This window comes from Vipera berus, assembly GCF_964194415.1.
Source record: "Vipera berus genome assembly, chromosome: 4".
Classification (NCBI taxonomy): domain Eukaryota; kingdom Metazoa; phylum Chordata; class Lepidosauria; order Squamata; family Viperidae; genus Vipera; species Vipera berus.
In genome coordinates, this window is record NC_138206.1 from 28,791,788 (window position 1) to 28,811,140 (window position 19,353).

Here is a 19,353-nt window from a genome sequence, read left to right on the forward strand (position 1 = left end):
TTTTCTAGAATTTTTCTTCTCTTCTTAGTTATAGATTTCTCAACTTCTTAAAAATGTATGTATTGGAAAAATGCACCCAAAATGTACATGAATGCTTGGAAAAAGTCACGGGTTGTATGTAACTGAAGACTGAGAATTTTTAAGTATTTCTAATGTAGAGAGAAGTTTATCAGAATTCTCCCAATTACTGTGCTTCAAGAGGGCTTTTTCCTGCACATATCATCGAATAATGCCCAAAGTGAAACCAACCAAAACCTTCACTTTCTTTCAAGAGCAACATCTCCAAAACAATTTTATCTCTAAAGCTATGTACTTCTCATTTGTAATTTGTCAGGTTTCTTACCCTCTGGCACGTTTCAGATGACTGCCATTTTTATGGATTTTTCCCACCAAACAATAGAAATAGAAAGGATTGCCACATATTCTGCAAGTATCTGTAAAGGGGCAACCACGACAGCATATTGTTATGTTTCAGTTACACAGTCAGCCATATATTTAGTGCAGATTTGGCATTTGTATCTACATATCACGTTCTTTCCCATAGACCTGGTATAGGCAGATCTGACTGATTTTATCAATTCTGATGGTGTTCAAGTAGTACTCCAGGTATTTGGAGATTGCATCCAAGCCACCTATAACTATTGGTAGTATCTTTGTTTTCTTTTGCATAGTCTTTCTTTTCTTGCCATGCTTTGCTTTATGTTTCCAGTCTTTGTTCTCTTATGTCACAGATTATTAGGGGAAAATGTCGTTATCATTATGAGCCAGATTGCTAAATCGTTCTACCCATTTCTCTGAAATTTAACAGTCTTTACTCCAAGGGTAAAAACCTCTACTATAAGAATCTTCTAAATATTATTCCATTCCATTAATTTATTTTTAGAATTTACAGCTGTTTTGCTAGTCCGTATATTATAGTATTACATTTTTGTTATATTGTTTGAAGTTTCTATATTTTGCTTTAATGTAAGTCTAACTTGAATCCAGCAATGTCTAACTGAATATGAAGGAAAGTGGGCTATTTCAGGAATTAGATTCAGAGTTATTTGATGTCTTCTTGTATGTATCATACCTAGGACTTATAAATCAACAGTGCTAGAAAATAAACTTCTCATAGCCAATGCAGTATATATCTTGTTGATTCTGATTATGTGAGGGAGAAATCCAATATAGAATAGTGAATAAGCAGTATTTTGCATCTGTCTTTACACAAAGGGAAAACAAACAGTCCAACCTATCAAAAACAGTGTCATAAAAACAGAATAGGAACACAAGTTAAGATAGGCAAGAAAATATAAGTGAGCAACTGTCCAGCCTAGACAAATCACCAGGAGCAGATGGATTATACCCCAAGGTTCTCAAGGAACTGGCAGATGTGATCTCAGAACCACTGAACTAAATTTTTCAAAGATCCTGGACCACTGGGGAACTACCAGAGGACTGGAAAAGAGCTGATGTAGTTCCCATCTTAAAAAAAAGGGGAAAAATGGATCCAGGAAATTACAGACCTATCAGCCTGACCTCAATACCTGGGAAGATTCTGGAAAAGATAATCAAACAATGAATCAGCGAACACCTAGAGGCAAACAAAGTCATTACTAAAAGCCAACATGGGTTTGTCAAAAACAGATCATGCCAGACAAATCTTATTCCATTCTTTGACCAAGTGAAAAAATTAGTGGACCAGAGGAATGCTGTGGATATAATTTACTTGGACTTCAGTAAGGCATTTGATAAAGTAGATCACAACCTACTACTTGATAAGATAGAAAAATGTGGGTTAGACAGCATCACCATCAGATGGATTCGTAGCTGGCTGACCAGCCATACTCAGCGTGTGGTCCTCAATGGAACAGCATGTACATGGAAGGAAGTGTGTAGTGGGGTGCCCCAGGGCTCTGTTCTGGGCCCAGTGCTCTTCAGCATATTAATCAATGATTTGGAAGAGGGGATAGATGTGGAATTCATCAAATTTGCAGACGACACCAAGCTGGTAGGAATAGCCAATACTCCAGAAGATAGGCTTAAGATACAGAAGGATCTGGACAGACTTGAACACTGGGCACTATCTAACAAAATGAAATTCAATGGTGAAAAAAGTAAGGTTCTACATTTAGGGAGGAAAAACCAAGTGCACAGGTATAGTATAGGTGGTACCTTGCTCAATACTAGTGACTGTGAGAGGGATCTTGGAGTCCTAGTGGACAATCACTTAAATGAGAGCCAGCAGTGTGCTTCAGCTGCCAAAAAAGCCAACACAGTGCTAGGCTGCAATAACAGAGGGATAGAATCAAGATCACATGAAGTATTAATACCACTTTACAATGCCTTGGTAAGGCCACACTTGGAATACTGCAACCAGATTTGGTCAAGACGATGTAAAAAAGATGTTGAGACTCTAGAAAGAGTACAGAGAAGAGCAATAAAGATGATTAGGGGACTGGAGGCTAAAACATATAAGGAACGGTTGTTGGAATTGGGTATGTGTAGTTTAACAAAGAGAAGGGAGAGGTGTGACATGATAGCAGTGTTCCAATATCTCAGGGGTTGCCACAAAGAAGAGGGAGTCAAGCCAAAGCACCTGAAAGGAGGACAAGAAGCAATGGATGGAAACTAGTCAAGGAGAGAAGCAACCTAGAACTAAGGAGAAATTTCCTGACAGTTATAACAATTAACCAGTGGAACAACCTGCCTCCAGAAACTGTGAATGCTCCAACACTGGAAGTTTTTAAGAAGAGACTGGACAGCCATTTGTCTGAAATTGTATAGGGTTTCCTGCCTGAGCAGGGGGTTGGACTAGATGACCTCCAAGGTCCCTTCCAACATCATCATCATCATCATCATTGTTGTTGTTGTTGTTGCCATTATTCTTATTATTATTATTATCAGTATTGACTACAATAATATTTAGTCTCAATTACTAGGATATATGCACAATGAAGGCCCACTTAATTTTAGTCCTGAATACTGTAGAATGGTTTGATAAGAATGTGCTATTTATATTTTGTAACTCAATCAATGTGATATTAAAATGGTCCCTTGTGAATTGTTTCATTAAGGTACATATTGTGTCATAAATTAGAAAGTATACTATCAAAGATTATAACAATGAGGCCAGGCCTCAGTTGTGAAAGCACATATAGTATTTTACATGCAAAATACTGATCTCTGTATTTTCAGTTACCTTCAAGTAGCGTGATAACTTAGTAGCTAGTTGATATTTTGAAGAGCTTCTGTCATCTTGAAAGATATTTTTGTCATGGTATTTCAGACCTTGAAATCATAGGCTATCCATTAGCTTCAGAGGTCTTGTTCTGTTGGTAAAATAAAGAATAGATTTGTTGAGGCTTTTTTCTCTGACACAATTCCTCTAAAGATATGGCTCTTTAGGAAAGTATCTGGGGATCTGAAGGATTAGGCCATACCCATGGGTGACAGATGTGTTGTATGTTATTTCTGTGATTTCTGTGAGATGTGTTGCTTTTAAACTGATGTAAAGCTTATAAGCTGCTCAGAACCTACCGGTCATCTTTAGATTTAGCCTGCAGAAGAAAGGAAAGATGTGGCACATAAGGTTTGTCTGTCATTCACTGTAATCTAATATGCTGCATAATATATTTCCATTGATGTGCAGTATGAATTTTAAAACTATATTGGCTCTTAAGTCAAGAAACTGGAGAAGAATGTACTTACTAAAACATAGTCCCAAAAATTATGTGGGTATAGATCCTTTACACTTTTGTCAAGATTACCTCATAAACTTCTAGATGGGATTAGATTAATTTGCTCCAGATACTGTATATGGGTTTCAAGTCTTGTAATTTTCAGACATAGCCAAGCCGGCAGTGATAATCTGGCAGTTGAAGTCTATATGTCTGAAGATGTTGTAATTGGAGAAGACTGAGCTCAGAATTTTCTACCTCTATGTCAGAAAGGTATTAAGTGAGTGTTATTCAAATCCTGGTAGGCAGAACAATGAAAAGATAATGAACTTTCAAAGAGAGTTGAATTCATGTATTGGAAGGGGGACAAATTTTTACTGGGAAAATGTACAGGAAAAAAACATTTATTTTAGATAAAGGTATACATTTAAATGTGAATTTTTGTTTGCATGTTTTATACCCCCTCCCTAAAAGAATTGACAAGCCTGAATATGTGCAAAGGTGATAGTAGCTATAAACAGATTCCTTCTTTCAAAACTTAAAACTGCATAAGCAGAATACAGTTTTATAGTCTTTTATTATTTGATGGACTTCAGCACCTTTCAAAACAATGTGTCTTCGTACTATTCCTATCTCTATGCTTGTTTTGACAAAACTGTATGGGTATTTTAAAGGTTATTTTCTATGAATGATAAATAAACTAATGTTTTACAGTGCCGGTCATCAGGTTCCATAAACATGTGCCAGAATTCATGGCCTTTATAAAATAAATTTACTAAATGAATAGTGGTACCTTGGTGGTAATCATAAATACACACAAAGCATGCATCATCAGAAGTCTGGCAAATATTTTTCAGCCTGTTAACATAAATGAGATTTTTATCCAGGTGCTTTAATGTCATGTCGATAGCAGCAAATTTGAACTTTTATGTCATTTCAATATTATAGTCAGTTAATCCAGCTACACGCTATGATGATTTCACCTTCTATATGCTATTGCTACAGCTGTGCTGCATTCAGTATGATGCCTTTTCATTAATGGTCACATGATCATCTCTAATTAAAATGTTGCAGTAGTTGTAGGTTAATTTTAACAAGTAAGCAAAGTGTTGCTGTTAGATTTATTACAGAAAAAACATGAGAAAACCGGAGTATATCTATTTGGACCAATGATTTTTATAGTGGGAAGTAGAAAAACATAACATAATAGACAAAAAAAATCTGGTTTCACTCACATCTAGTATCCATTTATTAGCTACACCAGAAAGCAATGTGTAGCAGATTGCCTTCATCTGTAACAATGTATTTTAACTAGAAATATTGGGTATGGATATTTAAATCTGCATTTTTAGAAAGTTTAGATTTTGACCTTTATTCCTATGTTTCATTCCTGTTGTTTTCTGTTCTTTGTGCTTTTGGTTTTTACACAGATATAAATAAAAACTAAACATTGGTAATATTTTAATAAATTAAGAACAAGGAATATATAATAGTGAAGGATGAAAAAGTATTCAAGTGTGCGTGTCTGTGCATGTGTTCATATTAGAAAGAGAGAGAGAAGGATGAATGGATGGATAACTGGAGTAGAAAAACATTTTCTAGTGATAATCAATCTGGTGACAGAAAATATGAAGCCATATGGAACTCCAAATCATTAGGAATTGAAACTTAAATGTTTTCAAATATACAGATGCAAAAATCATTGTATTTTTTATTATTTTTCAGTAATGATATTTAATTCTCTGATATGTGCCGGGCTTACACATGTAGCTAATACTGTACTAAAAACATTTTTTTCTCCCAAATTTCATAAAAGGTTGCTGCTCTTGGTCAAAAATTTGCAAGACAGTTGCATGATGTTATTTCATATTCTTTCATCCTTTCCTGCTCACTTTCATGTACTTATTTCACTTAGCAACCTAAAAACTTGATTTGAAATTCTTACCAGATTTTGGCAATTTGTATTATTATTATTGCTATTGTTGTTATTATTGTTGTTACTATTATTATTTTAAAAATTCAATCCTGGAGATATGTGGAGACCATTATGAGATTTTACATGCCAAGACAGTTACAAGAGTTGTGTCACCAGCCATATGTGATTATCTTCAAATGATTTCAGTGATGATTTTCACAAGTGAAACATTTGAGGTCCTACGGTATGGAGAATGTGGTCACAAAGCTAATATATTTCTATGTATTTTTCTTTTCCCTTGTCCTCTCCAATTTCTGCATTCAACCAGAAGGTCTGAAGTGGAGCTGTGTCCACATTTAAATGAGTATATATATGGTTTCCCTTCAGGACTCAGTGGTGATAGAAGATAAGAGGAAAAGCAAATGGGATCTGCAGTACAAAGGGGGTTGAGCTCATTGCCATGTCTATTGCATTCCTGAACAGGCATTCCCCATTGGAGGGAGAAGAAGCAAAGCAATTGAAATGTAGCACTGCCTCTTAGACTTAATTGAAGTGTGAGAAGTGAGGGATGTTGCAAAAGGACACAACATTCAAACAGCCTTTGGCTACCTTATAACTAAATGTGAAAGAACATCATGCTCTGTCCATGAGAATTATATTGAAAGAATCAAAAAAGTATCTGAAACAAATTATTTTCCTCCTGAAAAATAGAAGAATAAAATAATAATGTATTTGCCCAGCAATAGTATTTTTTATCACACTAAAATAAAATGCAAGGTGAACATCAGACTTAAAGTGTTAATGATATGTAATCAAGTGAGCAAAACATTTATAGGAGCTCATCTGAATTTACATTATAATAATATACAAGGTTAATATGAGTCTTCTGAGAGTTTTTCCCGTCCTTCTCTCAATCTTGGTTTCATCCACACATGGCTAGTCATTTTTCCATTATTAACAGGTATTTAGTGGAGAAAAGGGGATGCGATGGCTCAGTGGGTTAGGACGCTCAGCTTGTCGATCAGAAGGTTGGCAGTTTGGTGGGTTGAATCCCAAGTGCCGTGTAACAGAGTGAGCGCCTGTTACTCGTCCCGGCTTCTGCCAACCTAGCAGTTCAAAAGCACGTAAAAATGCAAGTAGAAAAATAGGGAACAGTACAATGGGAAGGTAACAGCATTCCGTGCACCTTTGACATCTAGTCATGCTGGCCACATGACCATGGAGACGTCCTCGGACAAGCGCTGGCTCTTCGGCTTTGAAATGGAGATGAGCAAAGGCCCCTGGAGTTGGAAATGACTAGCATGCATGTGTGGGGGAACCTTTACCTTTACCTTTTTAGTGGAAAAAAACCAATATTTGAATTTAAAGTCCTTGTCTTCTATAATTTTCTACTGTTTTAAAGGCTTATGAAAAACAATTGGATGAATATTGACCAACAGATTTGGGGTCCAAATGTATGAATGGCCCTGTTTCCTGGCTGTGTTGACACTAGTGGATTATAATATCTCTTGATCACTATTTGTTTTTAGTTTTCTTCTTTACATTGTTTTTTAACTACAGTATTTTCATTATTTTTATGATTGTTCACTGCCCAGACTCACTGGTTGTAGATAGGCTGCTATACAAATTGAATAAATACATGCATATGGGTTATATTAATCAACTCCATTTTCTTTATTAATAAAATAGTGGAAAGCACCTCATATTCATATTGATGAAAGCATTATTCAGAATCTTTTTTCCTCTATCCTAAGAATACAGCTCCTATTTGTTCACCAATAGACTGCAGATTGTCATCTATATTACTAACTCCCTGCAATGTTATATAGGAGTCTTCTGTGCTACTAAAAGCAAGGAAAAAACAATGACTAGAGCAGCCAGACATGGCAGAGCTATATTATAGAGATTTTTCCATTCTTTTCATGATAAATATATATGTGATTCTGAAACAAAATTTACATCTGAGTCCTAAACTAGTCATTGTAGGCCATGACTGAAGAGATATCAGCTTCTTTTCATCTTTTTCCTTGTGTGGGCGTCAACTTGAGATGGTTCTGACTGAAGGGAGGTAAAAGCTTATCTCATTTTATATATGTTTGTATCCAAAGACTATTATTTTTTAATGGAAAGTTTGGATTTGCTAACTTTTAAATAACTGCTCGTAGTGTTTTGTTTATACTCTGTGTTTCACCTACTTAATATTCTAGTTTGTTAGAATTAAAGAAACAACAGCTTCGGTTCAGGTGGGAGATACCAATGGGGATTGTGGTCAATTATTCTGGAGAAAGATATTGTCTTAATGCAGTAGGGAAGGCACATGATTTTTATTCTAATGTATTGAAAGCAGTCTTACCATCATCTACAGAAGTCAAAAAAGGAAAGGAAGAAGGAGAGCGACAGTTACAAGAAATAGTTTCGGAAGCTGTGCAATCCCTGGTTTTATTTAAAGATCTTAAGATTCAAAGAATGACATGGGCTGCATTTAGATTTAAGGAATAATAATAATAATAACAGTAGAGATTAATCGAGGACTTTGATAGAAATAAGATTTAGAAATGGAACTTGTCGAAGATCGTAGGATAATCAAGATCTAATAATGGTGGATATTTGGGGATGGTATTTACAGTAGATCTTAAAAATTAGTATGTATATATTTAAATTGGTAGTCTAAATGTTAAAGATGTGGTGGTAATGATGCAATGTATTATTATGTATGGTTGAATTGTAAAAGATTACAATTTTAAAAGTGAAAGTAACTTAGTGGAATATGTAAGATCTTTAAGAAAAAGATATTTATAACTAATAATTATAGTAGAATTTTTGGTACTGTTATATTGGAAGAAGGCTGATTTGTTTATTATAGAAGAATGGATTTTGAAACTTTTGAATTAGATAGAAATGGCAGAATTTGGAATATGTGAAGAATATTTGTAATGGAGATATATTATGATGTTTAAGGAGAGTTAAAGCGTGACTGGATTTAAAGTGTAACTATAGTTAGTATATTTTAGATTAAGATTGTGAAAATAATACCCTGTATTCTGCTTTGGGAAGTCGGGGGGGGGGGTTGGGGGAGGTAGTTGTATTGGGTGGGTTAGCGTATGGGTTAGGGGTAGGGGGGATGGGGTTTATGTTCAAAAATGTACTTTAAAACTTTTTAATAAAAAAATATATTCTAGTTTGTTAGTTTGCAACTGATGTACTGTGATAGTAATTGTGATCTCCTGTCCAAGGGATACAATAGCCCCCCCTAAAAAATCATCTTTCACTGTGTCAGAAGAATAAAGAAAATTTCTCAATAATGGCTGAACTATTACAGCTGAAGCAGGACAAGAAACAATGGCTCGAAACTGATCAAAGAGAGAAGCAACCTGGAATTAAGGAGAAACTTCCTGATAGGGAGAACAATTAACCAGTGGAATAGCTTGTCCCCAGAAATCATGGGTGCTCCATCACTGAAGATTTTTTAAAAGAGGCTAGACAGTCACTTGTCTGAGATGGTATAGGTTCTCCTGCTTGAGCAGTGGGCTGGACTAGAAGACCTCCAAAGACCCTTCCAGCTCTATTCTATTCTATTCTATTCTATTCTATTCTATTCTATTCTATTCTATTCTATTCTATTCTATTCTATTCTATTCTATTCTATTCTATTCTATTCTACTCTACTCTACTCTACTCTACTCTACTCTATTCTTTTGTAGACTGGTTAATTCTGGCAAATGTTGCAGATTGTCCACACAATATGTTGCAGCCTTCCAGCTAGGAAGAATTTTTATTGTCTATTTCAAGGAGGCTCCAGAACAATTATCTGATAAATTTCTTTAATTCATGACAAAATTCCTTAATCTGTAACTTCCTCAGTTCAAGCCAAAAGTTACTCAGGTCTGGCTTTTGTTAAATGCTACAGACATTGCTTCTTGCCTTCTTCTAATCACCAAAGTTTTCAGCAAGCAATTTAAAAGCCATCCAGAGGGGGTTTTGAAGAATGACCCAACATAGTTTGAAGCCATCCAGATTGCTTCTTTGAGGCAAATTGGTTGCCTTCTTCATTTGCTCATATGTATTATGTCTCAGTTTTTGCAAATTGCTTTGTTCAAATTAATCTCCATTTCTATGCATGGAATTTTGCTCCATTGCTATGCATGGCTTTTGAGGAGTTCAACTCTAATTCCCATTTATTCAAAATTAATCTGTTCTGTGGAGAATCATGCATACATATTGACATTTTTGGTTTGATCACGATTTTGTTTTCATTTTAATTTCTGCATTCTCCCTGTATTCCATTAATTGAACATTGGTGTAAGAAAGAAAAAAATAAAAATGAAACCAAATAGGTTGTTGTTGTTAATAACAACATTATTTGTTTATTTGATCATTTTCTTGTAATCATTATATAAAATAAAGAGGGGTTGACCTGCATAAGACTATTTCAACATTTTAATATCAGTGAAGGTTGGTTTGGATAGTGTTTTCAATTAATCCAAAATAAATTGTACTACAGAATAGAATAGAATAGAATAGAATAGAATAGAATAGAATAGAATAGAATAGAATAGAATAGAATAGAATAGAATAGAATAGAATAGAATAGAATAGAATAGAATAGAATAGAATAGAATAGAATAGTAGGAAGGAATCTTGGAGGTCTTCTAGTTCAACCTTATGCTCTGGCAGGAAACCCTATACCATTTCAGACAAATGTTTCTCCAACTTCTTAAAAACTTCCAGTGTTGGAGCATTCACAACTTCTGAAGGAAGGTTGTTCCACTGATTAATTGTTCTCTCAGAAAATTTCTCCTTAGTTCTAGGTTACTTCTCTTTTTGATTAATTTCCATCCATTGCTTTTTGTCCTGCCTTCAGGTGCTTTGGAGAATAGCTTGACCCCTTCTTCTTTGTGGCAACCCCTGAGATATTGGAACACTGCTATCATGTCACCCCTTGTCCTTCCTCTTCACTCTGTTCCAGTCATGCTAAGGAAAATGGCAATCCAGTACCAATGAAATGATGCATCATGCTTGAGTTGAAACTTCAGTTTGCTAGAAGTCCATTTGTTCTTACAGAATTTGTGATCAATCTCCAATGAGCAATACATTTATGAGAGGCAAAAAAATATGAGAGATAAATATTATTTTGTGATATCATTTTAAACAATGATGAACAAATTATACTGAAGTAAATGGCAACATTCCATCAGTTTTAACTGTGTACAGTTTAAAGGACTGAAAATGACTTGTAATATAAGAAAAGGTGAAAGAATATAGAGAAAGGAAAGAAAACATTGGCATTTATTAACATAGAGAACATCTAAAGAAAAGTCTTGCTCTGATTCCTGTATTCCTTGTTTGCTCTTTAGTTTGGGAATTTTCCATGCTGTTCTTTGAACAGATGAAAACAATGTTATCTTCACAGTATCACTGACATTTCTTTTTGGAGATAGCATCAATACTGGCCTTGAAAATGCAATTATTAGAACATTTTTGGGGAGGTGTTAGGAACAGTACAAAAAGCAGCAGTTTAGTTGCATTCTAAGTTAAAACAAGAACCATGCCTCAGTCCTAGAAGTGCAACTATTTTTGTGAGGAGGAAGCATTGTCAATATTGAATTTTAAATATCATACTGGGAATTAAGTTATACGATGCTGGCAAAAGTGGAACAAATACTAAATTAATTTTATATTAAAATAAGTACACATTAATCTGCTTGCTTTCCACATTTTAAATAACATTCTCCTTTCCATTGTCAACACATCTGAAGAATTTCTGGGGGCCACACTGAACAATTTAGGGAGCTGTATTTGCTCTGGCACACCAAGTTATAGTATTTATCTATCATCTATCTATCTATCTATCTATCATCTATCTATCTATCTATCTATCTATCTATCTATCTATCTATCTATCTATCTATCTATCTATCTATCTATCTATCTATCTATCTATCTATCTATCTATCTATTATATAGTAGCCCTATCTTAGTGGTTTAAGGATAGCTAGTATTTTCATTTTCAGATATCACCAGAGCCTTTTTTTAATTTTTATTTTACAACCATTCAATAATTTCATATCATATGTGTCAGTAGATTTATTCTTCAAGATTAATGTCAAAGAATAGTATAGGCAAACAAGGACGGAGTTATTATCTTAATTCCATGGAAAATTGGAATTGGGCTTTAAAGTACATGGGAACAGTTGTTGATTTATTTCTAGGTTGTAGTGTCCATTTTGCCATCAAATCAATGTTCTTGGCAAACTGATATGACATGCTAGAAAGGTCATATAAGATGGCCAATTGTCTTCCTAAGTGCACCAGCCTACTGTTATTCTTATGAAAAGATTGTCCACATGGGTGCATAATATGGATTGAAAGTATTGGCATTAACTAGTTTGTATTAATTAAACATAGGTCAATTAACCCATCACACAACCCCTAAGAGAGTCTTTATTTGAGAGTTAATGGGTATTCTAGTGTGGGAGGTCAGTATTGCTCAATGTACTGTCTGTGCTATTAGGCAGTTGTAACCTGGGAGTTGTAAATTCACTTAAAGAAAGGCTGAATGAAATGGGGAAAATGATGAAAGAAAACTTCCTTGGTTGTTTTGTATTTCCTGATCCCAAGCACTCTCCTCTCTGAGCTTTCTGAGCAAAATTTAAGAGTCATGTGAGTGCTTACATGCACATATTTTGTCCAGTAATCAATTCTAAGAGGAAGTGCATTGCTTCTGTCTCTTGGCACCCAGCTACATCTATGAAATCATATCTTTTATTTCCATTCTACTCTCCTTCTCAGCTACAATGTCTCCTGTGGCATAAGCTTAAGTGTCAGTCAAATCATTTGCAGTCTATTTTGTTATATCAAAAGAAGTCATGCTTTTTCCCCCAAAGCAAAAACTCTATATTGCTTTTTTTCTGAATGTATGTACTAATCTCATTTCCTTTATGATATTAAATCAGTACTATAAAAATTGGCCCAAAGAATTGTAAAATAGTAAAGACATCTTCATGATGAGTTCAGCCTCTCGTAACAATATGAACTCAGCCATGCAGATTTTTTTTTTGGAAACAACGTAAAAATGTCTTATCATTGGATTTTCTGGAATGTTTTTCAGCTTCCCAGTTCAGCCTACAATCCTGAGATTTTCTGCAGTCTCCATAACACCTAATTTTGAAGCCCATAACAGATCCTACCATTCTAAGGTAGATAGAACGATAAAGCTGTGAGGTATGCATAATCACAATATTAAAAATTAATACTCATTACAGTTAAGACCCATTGAATGCTTGCAAAGAGAAAGACAGAAATTAATTTTTGATAAATAAATCTGAGTAAGATTGCATTCTTAAGCTACTAAATTTCAAATTGGTATTCACTTTAAATGAAGGTCAGAGCAGTTCTAATTTCCTTTGAGAGCCATCTAGCTTGGGTATATTAGGAATATAACTCTCCCAGATGGCTATTTTTTTTCCAGTGCAGAGGTGCCAGGAGGAGAACATATTGACTCAAAAAGCTCATCAAAGTTTAGCTCTCGAACTAAATAGCTAGCTGTTACTGGCATAACACAGTAGAGAATCTCCTATTTATTTATCCTGTCCAGATTTAACTTTTCTTTCCCAAATTAATTCCAGGATGTATATATAAACTGTAATAGATTTCTTTTTTTAAAAAAAAAAGCTTCCATATAAAACAAACTAACCATAGAAGAATAAAAGCAGACTATTTGAATGTGCATGTACATTCATGTGTATATACACATATACGTTATATATAAGGAGAGAGAGAGAGAGATTTTTTTCACAGATTATTTTAAAATCAGACTGAATCTGATTTTTTATTATTATTATTATTATTATTATTATTATTATTATTATTATTATTATTATTATTATTATTATTATTATTATTATTATTATTATTATTATTATTATTTTAAATGAAAAGCCAGCAGTAGTAAAAAAATAATAATGCTATTACAGCCAAGAAATATGTTGCTATGCTAATTAACAATTGAAATAATAAAACAATACAATTTTAATTTGGTAGAAAAGCAGTTTAGTGCATCTGTAACCCAATGAAAAGTAAAAAGACAAGGTACCTGAAGGAATGTGTACGTTATCAGGTGTCATCTGAAAAAAAATTAATTTCTTCTGCCTAATAGAAAGAAAAATGCTTTTATCATCAAAGTTGTATAAATAATTAACTAATCATCCAAATAAGGCAAAAGGACATTCAAATCTTCTGGCACTTGTCTTCTAGTATCCAATAGTGAAAGTTGTGACCAACTAACCACTCAATGTCAACCAATTCCTACATTTCTCTCTAACCATATTATTAAGTAGGATGGTGGGGGGGGGAGATTTAGCTTGCATCTGAAAACAAACTTACCTAGTTTTCCATTTATTAAAAATGTTTCTATCAAACTTAATCACCATATGAAATTGCAATTCTCTGAGGCTTCTGGGAAATTATGGTGAAATGAAGATAACTTTGCAAAAGTGGAGGACCCAGATTGTTGGGGGCAATAAGCTGACTTTGTAATAATGCCGCTTGGGGAGTGTGTGAAAGCCCTAACAAGCAGGCATATACATAGAATGAAGGCTACTGCTAAGCTTGTAAGCTGCCCTGAGTCTTTGGAGAAGGGCGGGATATAAATGTAATAAAAATAAAATAAATAAATAAACAGCCATGACAAAGACCAAGGAACTGGTGAGCCATCTTGATTACAACTGCAGGAGTTCCTTTTAAAACACACTGAATTCATAAGCCTCCCTTTATAATCACTTTCAGAAGCTACATATTAACCATCTTAAAGCTATTAGAGAACTATTGGACTGACAAGTTTGTAAAATCTTCATCTGGTGAGTTTATCTTCAATTCTGAACAAAATTAAAAAATATATATTTACAAACTTAAAACTTAAATAATTTGAAATAAAGAGCCAAAAGCTAAATAGGAATTTTATCTAAGAAAGTTATAAGTGGATTAAGGTTCCATATAAATTTGGAGTATGGACTTTTACTATGAGTTTTTAGAATAAACTATAAAAAATTAAGCAATACGCTATGGGAAACAAATATATGTTGACTCTCCTGACTATTGCATGTATTTGTGATGATTGCAGTGCCATGTGGGTTCATGTGATTGCCATTTGCAATTTTCCTAGCTGGCTTCGCACAAGCAAAGCCAACAGGGGAAGCCAGATTTGCTTAGCGGCTGCAGTGATTTGATTAACAGCTATGGCAAAAAAAAGGCTATAAAACTGGCATGACTCATTTAACAGCTGCCTTGCTTAGCAATTAAAATTCTGGTCCCAATTCTGGCCATAAGTCAAGGACTAGCTGTATATGTATAGGGTGTTTTGTTTTCTGGAATATTTAAAACTAGTGTCTTATCTTGTTGACTCTGCCCTTATGTTACAACTTTATAATTTAATTCCAGTCCCATATACAAATAGGACCAATAACGAAATTCACTCTGATATGTAACTATCGTATAAAAATCAACCTTCTGATTCTTAGGCTTCCACTGAAATTTTTTACTAGCGGAAAGAATTTTCACTTCCATTGTAGCAAATTGTCTGGGGATATACATTTACCACAAATAAAACATAATGATTTTTACAGGCTAGGAGTGTTTCTGACAGGCTGCTTCACTACTTGGAAAATTGGGGGCATTATTAACAAATTTAAGATACCAACCTTTTTGTGGGAACTCCCAAATAAGCATTAAGCATAAGGCTTAACTGTAAGCTGTAGTTCATCTTTAATAATGTTACTTAAAAAACTAAATCATATTTATGGCTTTAAACTCAGTCTTTTCTGATAAGCAGGTCTAAGGGTTGCTAGTGATTAATATGCAGCATTGGTGCATGGCCCAGTAGGGCTTCATTGATAGAGATGACATCATGATGTTTAAACATTCTATAAAATCTGGGCATATGAAAAACGAAAATACTCAATAAGTATGCCAGTGATTCTCTGGAAAAGCAAAAAGTAGGTGCCTTCTTACATGCCAAAGACAGCTGGACTGCAAATGGCAGTCTTCAAATTTCTCCTTTCCAAATAAGACAATTATGATAACAATTTTATTATCAAATTATATTGGTGTATTCAAGGAATGGAATTTTGTCAACCACTAATGGATGAGATTTATTAATCAACAAAGTTCCAAGAGAATCTTCAAATGTGCTCTAGGGTATAATTAGATATGAAGAAAAGCAACATCCTCATTTCAATATCATAGTTTCTTAATTGTGAATTTATATATAACTGTGCACAACTAGATATAGGGGGGAAAATTCATTGCATGTTCAGTTCATTTTCATTTTGCACATTCATTTTATCCATTGATTCATTAAGAATTTTTTAAAAAATGCAGATGTTGATGAGTTCATCCTGCTAAAGAGAATTCATACAGAATGCAGAAAATTAAAAAAACGAGGCTTAATGCTGGAAATGGTTAAGATGAAAGGACCTGTTTGCAAACTTATCTGTTACCTTTTATTAACTTATGGCCAAGAAGTCTCTTTCATACCAAGTCCATTCAAAATCCATTATTATAATCTACTGTTGGTGATATTTAATAATATCCAAAACATCTTAAATAAAGCAAAAGGCCCAGTAGTCCAAGAAATAAAAACAGAAGTCATCCACAACATACAATGTAAGGACTGTAACAGTCTCTGTGGAAGACAGAAAGGCAGAAGACCAGCAGAACACATTCATTAACACCAACTAGCAGTCATAAAATATGATGAAAACTCTTAAAGCATACAACAAATGGACAGAATCACCCATAGTTTCAACATCTTTGATCAAGATAAATTTAAAAATGCTGGGGAATTCCTAGAAGCTTAGTGTTCAGATAAATCAGTCATTAATAGGCAATAGACATAAGCCACATTTACACACCATTAAAAAGACAATAGGAAGGAAACAAAAAGACCAAAACACAGCATCTCCATAAACTAATACCCATATAATCAGGGATAAAAAACTGACAAACTATCAAGCAGAAAACAATATCCTAATCATGGAACTACAAGGACAAAACTACACTCCCAACATCACCAGAACCAGCTACTTTGAATAAATGGAGAGGAAATCTCATACTCACTAGGACTGATGATGTTACCTAATCAAGTAATGAAACATTTGCAAGGAAATACCAAGCTCAGAGAGCACCAAGGATCTAAAGCTCATCATCTTCAGCAGCTTGATGACAGTCAGATGTACAGTATATGTTGAGGACAAAACAGCATTCACTCTGAAAAAGAAACTAACAGGAGAAATTATCTTATATGTGGATTGGGGGGAAAAAACCGGAGACAAAAGTAATATATCCAGAATAAAATAAAATTGGTCATTCTATGCTTAGTCAGGATCATTTTGGGATTCCTTACTATACAAATAGTCCTTTCCTTCTGTTGCTAAGCAATGTGATTGTTAAGTGAGTCTCACCCGATTTTATCACCTTTTCTCTGCAGTCATTAAGTGAATTATGTGGTCATTAACTAAATTAGCTTCCCTAATTGATTTTGCTTGTCAAAAGTTGTGAAGAAGGTCACAAGCAGCAATCACATCACGCTGGAATGCTGCAACCATTGTAAATACATGCCAGTTACCATGTGCCCAAATTTTGATCATGTGATCTTGGGACACTGCAATGGTTGTAAGTGCAAGGACCAGTCATAAGTAGCTGTTTTTCAGTATTATCATAATTTTGAATGGTTGTTAAACAGTAGGTACAATTCAAGGACCTCTGTAGCTAAGTCCTATTACCTTTGTTTGCAGCATGTCTGCATATATATGTCTGTAGATCAGAGACAGAATTTTAAAGAAATACATATACTGAGCTAAAAATAAGAAATGTTCATGCATGCATGCACACACACACACATTGTAGACAAATGTTTCTTCTCTGGCTTCTAATGCCAGCAGGGCATAAGACATGTCAACAGATTACTATTTCATTTTTTCCTTTCATCCCATCTGGATAAATCAATATTTTCTTGCACATTAATCAAAGAGCTGTTGATCAGCTCTTTTCCCATCTATCTTTCACACATGGGTGGGATCAGAATGCATGGTAGAAAGACATGTGATTTATTTGAGTGTTCGATGTAAAATAGAAATACTGTATAACACTAAATAGTGTCTGTAGTGAGTACTTACGTAGATGTGGCTTTAGTAAAAGATACTCTATTTTTCTACCTTTGTCCTGCCTTGCATCTGTAAAAGATAATACTCTGCTTTAATAAAATAAGAGTTAAGGCAATGTTTGTTAAGTTTGGCTATTGTGACCCTACTCTTCTAACCCTACTCTTTTTTACAGATTTCATTCTTAGGTATGAATGTTACACACTGATATTTGGAAAATGCATATAAACTCCAGGGATACTAATATAAGATTCATTTTTCCCTAGTTAGTCTTATTCTAGTGAAACACTCTAGCTATATATTGGGTGGCATGCAAAACCTATATATGATAAAATTGGGGAACAGAAATTAATGGGTAATTTCTTTATAAAAAAGAACGAAATAGTCCCATATACAGCATCTGCTTAAATGGCCATTTAGGTACCTGTGTAATAAGCCTTATCTATGGATTGAAAATAAATTTTGCTCTTTTACTTATCCTCCTTCTCCATCTGCAATTGGCCACTTCCAATCTTGGAAATGTAACTAAAAGGCTTCAAGCTCTGTTCTGTTGCTTTCTCATTCTGTTTGGGTGCCATTAGACCTGGACCATTAAGCACAGATCAAGACCCCCAAAATAACAGACATGTCTTTCTTTAAGCAAACAAAAAAGCAGTGATTCTTTACAACTTCTCACCTCCTTTTCCTCCCACCACCCCCAAGAAGCTGATCTGAAAACAGAAAGATTGGGTATGAGCACAGCTTTATTCTGCATCATACCTCAGTGCTTTCAAAGGTAAATGGAAGAGTAGAATGTCAATAAGTTCTGGGCTCTGCTATTGGGAATGAAAAGGATGAAAGGAGAGACGGAAAGTATGTTCAAGAAGGGCTCACCAGGCAAATATTTTGATAGATGTGACCTGTTGGGAAGGAGTGAGTGAGTGAGTGAGTGAGTGAGGGAGGGAGGGAGGGAGGAAGGAAGGAAGGAAGGAAGGAAGAAAGAAAGGAAGGAAGGAAGGAAGGAAGGAAGGAAGGAAAACCTAGATGTTTCCCTAGGCATTTTGGATTGAAATTGTGTATCACCACTGCATAGAGATTTTAGGCTCAAAATGCTGAAATTCAAGCCAGTAATTTTTCCCCCAATTTGATTTACTTCTTATAAGCCCTAAAACAATTGGTTTAACTACTATGAAACCCCAGCTCTTCTTTTTCCTAAGATTTCTGTTATAGTCCCCCAAATGCTCTTGAAGTACTAAAAAATAGATCAAAAGATGAGAACTGAATAATGCAATTCTGCTACTTACAGCTTTTCCTGTCTTAAGCCAGAGAGAATTCTGTGACTAATAATAATAATGAATGTGTCTAGGAGGAAATTTCAATAGAAAAGCTTTGGAAATTACTTTGTGGAATTATTTTCCCAATTGACAACTGAAATATGCAACTTTAGCCAGATAACTCTACAAATTACATTGTGCGCATGTGCATGCACACGTACACACAAATGAAGACAATTAGAGGCTGGGCATCCTATTTCCCCCTGGCTATCAAAAGACAAGACTCACTATCCCTCATGTCTGTCCATGAAGAATAAGAAGGACACAAGTTTGATCTAACTGGGACCACAGTTGTAACCCAAGTGAAA